At 36.6% G+C, this 5,289-nt stretch overlaps 1 long non-coding RNA gene across 1 annotated transcript; it reads right to left on the reverse strand.

The window, feature by feature from the left end:
• Positions 1 to 291: 291 nt before the first annotated feature.
• LOC143465097 (uncharacterized) lies at positions 292 to 3,945 on the reverse strand. The gene is made up of 3 exons (XR_013118580.1): positions 1,773 to 3,945; positions 777 to 972; positions 292 to 679 (listed from the first exon to the last, which is right to left on the reverse strand). It is a non-coding gene; the product is annotated as an uncharacterized LOC143465097 (long non-coding RNA).
• Between the last annotated feature and the right edge of the window lie 1,344 nt (positions 3,946 to 5,289).

Below are 5,289 nucleotides of genomic sequence, written 5' to 3' on the forward strand. Positions count from 1 at the left end.
CGGGAAAAGGATGCCAGCCACAACGAAGTGTAACAGGCAAAAAGTTTTTGAAGTGAACGAGCTGAGAAAATCTTATATTAAATGCAATCATTAAGTCAATATGATACCGTTGCCGTTTCTTCCATTTCCAAAAGTTATTTTTTCTTTTAGAAAATAGTGCTTTCCGGAACTATTCTTTGTCGACAACATTCGGTGTTTTGTTTACGATAAAAACTGCATTTCCGCCAGTGATCAGCTAACAACTCCATACAAGTATAAGCTTACGATGCGGTGCAAGAATTTTGGTAAAGGTTGATTTTTATAATCGCCTGTCATAGAAGTAACTCATCGCCAACAAACACATAAGCATTAGTTGCGTTAGTTGAGTGAAAATTATAGCACAAGAGAACAGCTAACGACCGTGTGTGTATGAGTAAGAAATAACAAATGCGCGAATCACAACTAGCCAGGCTAATCGTTTAAAACAATATTGCTCGCGAAAGCAGTTTTCAGTGTTTCGAAGAACATCACGTCGTCATCATTTGATGAATCGAATCTCAAGAAATTGTAAAATTTTCTGTTGAAAGTTCGTTGAATTAATTCTGGAACGCGAACTGCTTCTTCTCCATGCTACTCCACTAATATCAGTTGATCTCTTCCAGCAGAATGTTGAAGTTCCTGAAGCGCTGTTAGGACGAACCTATACCAATAATAGTTTTGTTTGTTTGAGTCATGAACATGATTATATTCATCAATATAATCCGTTATCAATTTCTGACATTTCGTATAAAACTTACCTGCATGAAGGGAAGAAGCAAAATGTTCCCGAAAAAATTAAGATGGTTTTGCGACAGCTGGTAACAAATCGTAGAAGATTTTGTGTTGAAGAAATTCCAGCGTCGACGTCACGACCAGCCAGGAGAAGTTTGATGGAAGGGTTTCCGTTAATCATCCCAGGTACCAGTTTGTTATCCACCCAGTCACCCATTTCATCTGTGATATGGTCAAAGAACACAAAAGCTTGTTCATTGTGAGCTGTTGTGGACAGTAGGTATATTTCTTTTGAATTCACCGATTGAAATATTCATGAACTTTTCGAAATACCAATCTCTTGAACCATTTGCTATAACCAAGTGTGCCGCAAAAAAGAAATATTATAAAAAATAACGTGAATGTAAGCGTGTAGGCGAAATGTTGCACCAGGTCACACGATGTATTGAAGCCATTCCGAGAAAGTGAGCGACCACTTCAATTTGGCGGGGATTGGCAAGCCACACAGCCGCCGAAATATTGATCAATCTCTGTTGTGCATACCGGAAGAAAACCAGGAAGTTTGATTTTTTCACTTTTTTCGGAAATATACCAAACAAAAAAATTTTCCCATACGCCACAAGAACAGTCGAGTTGAGCTACAAGACACGAAATCTACTCCATTGACGCTTGATGTTGATTTACATGGGTTTAAAGGATCTTTGGCAAAAGCAACAGAGGATGTTAGGACACAAAAGACCATTTGTAACAACATTGTTGTAACATTTCTTAAAATCTCTATTTAAGTCAATAAAGTTCATGAAAGAGCATACATTGAATAATATTAAAATACTATTGAACAAGAAACTATTATAGCACAGCAAAGTCATAGTAATATTTTTGCTGTGCGTAGGCCGTAGGCATAGCCTGTGTTTAATGCATAATCAATTTTCGTTTAGACTTTTGCTGTCTACGTTGAATAGGTGAAACGTTTGTGCAGTAAATTGACGCAAAACTCAGGACTAAATAAAACGGAACTTTACCTTTCGCTATCCCATCTACGCCACTGCATGTCAAGCTCTTCAAGCCAACACTGTTGCCGGACTATGCAGTTACAAAAATAATGTTCTTATTTATACACTGTGCGTAATATAGATTTATCTCAACCTTATTGCTTGTCAAAAAACATTTTAGTTGTCGTATTTGTCAGATTAGGCTAGAGGTTACGTTTAGGACGATATATTGCCCAGTCGTCTCAACTTGAGATATTTTAAACCGCACATGTATAATGATACTACCACTGGCAGCATTTTATAATTAGAATTACGATCGATTACGTCATGCAGTGTTATGGTTCGCTGATTCGACACTTAAAGACGAGAATTGTAAATCTTACACAATCTGTATATTACTTTTGATTATTATTATATTATCACAACATCTTTAAGCAGATTATGATCAGTTTTTTCAAACAAAAAAGGATGAATGGACAGATGTAATAATGTGAAGTATTAGGAATTATGTATGTAATTATTAGGGCAACCAGATTTTTGACCTAAAAAGTTTAAATTTTGACCTTATTTTGACCTAAAAAGTTTACATTTTGACCTTATTCTGACCTAAAACAATTGCGCAATTGAAACTAACATTTCAGAAAAAAGTCATTTGATCGAAATCACGTTGTACAAACAAAAAACAAATAATGTAAAAAACAACATTAAGAATAAGGAAAAACTTTAAGAACGACATGAAAAAACCAAAATCAGTCAATCATTCTCTTGCAAAAGGAGTCTTCTTATTGTGCTTTGTTGGCATTGTTGTACTTTACAATCAAGTAATGTTTCTCGTAGCCTTCTCCTAAGTTTCTGTCTTTGGCCAAAATCTTTTTTAATATGGAAAAGCTTCTATCCACGGATGCAGATGTTGCTTGGGAGTTTTGAAGCAACTTGTATAAATGGGGGGAAATATCATCCCTTCCCATGCTCATGATGCACGCCACATCATCTTTTGTTAATTTTCGTTGGATGTATGCTTTGATAGCATAGCACAGCTATCAGCACCTAAGTCAAGAGATAGTACATCTTCGTAGGCTTGTCCCATAGTGTATCGGCTGCTTTCCATTTTTAGTACTATATTAGCTAGATCACTGTACTGCTCCTCAATTTGAAGAAGTTGAGCTGGTAGAGTCTGAGGTTTTAATGCTTCTTTAGCTCGTTGCAACAGGATACCGCCATCACCAAGATTTTCCACAATTCTTCTTACTTCAGGTAGATTTTTCGAGTAATAAAAAGCAGCTTGCAACCAGCTGGCCCATCTAGTTAAAACTGGTTGTGGAGACTGGCCAATTGAACTGAACAAAGCCCTTCTTGCCTTGTTTTTTTACAGTCAGTGCTTTCACTCTTGCTATCAAGTCATCTACAGCAGGAAAGTAAGCTCGCACTTTCATAGCACAGTTGTGTAGAAGGTGAGCCAAACATATCACATGGAAAAGCTTTGGATACAATTTTTTCAACAAGTTTCCTGCAGCTGTCATGTATGTTGCAGCGTCCGTCATCAATAAACAAAAATGGTCCCGCGCAATGCCAAGGCAATGAACTGCATCATCTATTTCTCGAATAATGACGTCACTGTCTGCAGATTTAGAAAGGGTTTTGCAGGTGAAAATATAAGTCGTTTCAGGGACTGTCATCTTACCAACGAGAATGTTCAAAAAATTTTTTTTATCAATTTCGCTCTCGTCTACAACCATGAATACTTCTTCATCTTTCAAATAATTTTTCAATTGCAGTATCTCTTGATCTGCCATTTTTTGTACTTTTGATGGACACGTAGTCTCAGAAGGCAACGGATGACCCAAATCATGAAATAAAGTTTTTATGTGACTATTTGTCAACTTATGCAAAGGAATGTCTGCACACAAAAAAGCCCGAGTCACGTTTTCAGCAAAATTTGTTGCTGTTCGTGCCAAACCTCTTTGATGCTTCTCACTTTTGCGGTGCGACTCCACCATAAATTGTTTCTCGCATTTTACTGTGTAATCACATAGCCTGCAATACAATTCACCCGTTGGTGTTGACTTGAACTCAGAGTTATATTTGCGCACCACAGCATTCACTTTCGAAGTGTATGGTGATTTAATTTTAGGCATGATCTAATTCTAAAATATCTGAAAAAACAAAATTATTGTGGCATCTAAAATACTTGCACAATATGTCAACACAAACCTATCCAGTCGCTTGCTCCAGTCTAATTGCAACAATCAGCGCAATATCGCATCAACATTTCAATCGAATTTTGCTTCGGTGTGTGAGTGTGGCGATTGTGACATAATACACGAAAGAAATAGTCGGTAACTTAGATCTACCAATGCCACCTAGAGAAGTAATAACTTGCGTATTATAAAGCTCAAACTGCTATGATTGTTCTTGCATTTTAAAATCAAACATCTTGCATGTTGCTAACTGAAAAACTCTATACTGATAGTCTCTACACTGTCTACAGCAACTTTCTAATCTAAAGTTGCATTTAAAATTGACAAAACGCTTTTCTAGTGTTGACTTTTTTTCGTTTCTGCGTATTAAGATTGACAAATTGCAGTTTCAAATGCAATGCCTTCACATCGTGACGTCACCAGACGCGCTGAAAGGCCTTCCCTCTCTTTGTGGCTTTGATTTTAAGTAAAATTTAGGGCACTGGAATTGTTTGCGGTACAAGAAAAGAGAAAAACGGAAGAATAATATTACAAAATGGATACAAAATTACAAGTTTAATAGATTTTGACCTAAAAGAAACAATTTGACCGTATTTTGACCTAACGTAACATTCCTAATAATGTCAATTATTATTGACCTAATAACTTCTATACCACACGTCGTACAAAGCTGAAATTTGTTTTGTGCTTGTCGCTTGTTTGATAGCATTCTGAGCAGGTTAAAAAAAATTGACCATATTGCCTTTTGGTTGCCCTATTAATAACCATAAAAAATAGCCCATTATTAACAAAGGCAAGTTACTTAGTTGAAAGTACGTCAGACCTTCTCAAGCAAAAACTACCTCGACCCAAATTCGATCGAAAATTAGTTCAACTATGACATACGTGTCAAACTCCCGGCCCGCTTTACAATAAAACTTGGCCCGCAATGCTATTTTATACATTGCACTATTTCCGGCCCACGAGATCATTGTACAGTATAGCCTACCTTACTTTTTTCAAGCAAGAAACAAGGTTATAACTAGGGCAACCAGTTTTTTGACCTAAAAAGTTTAAATTTTGACCTAAAACGTTTAAGTTTTGACCTCATTTTGAAAAACGCTATACTGATAGTCTCTACACTGTCTACAGCAACTTTCTAATCTAAAGCTGCATTTAAAAATGACAAAATGCTTTTCTAGTGTTGACTTTTTTTCGTTTCTGCGTATTAAGATTGACAAATAGCAGTTTCAAATGCAATGCCTTCACATCGTGACGTCACCAGACGCGCTGAAAGGCCTTCCCTCTCTTTGCGGCTTTGGTTCTAAGTAAAACTTAGGGCACTGGAATTGTTTGCGGTACAAGAAAAG

This window comes from Clavelina lepadiformis, chromosome 7, assembly GCF_947623445.1.
Source record: "Clavelina lepadiformis chromosome 7, kaClaLepa1.1, whole genome shotgun sequence".
NCBI classification, from domain to species: domain Eukaryota; kingdom Metazoa; phylum Chordata; class Ascidiacea; order Aplousobranchia; family Clavelinidae; genus Clavelina; species Clavelina lepadiformis.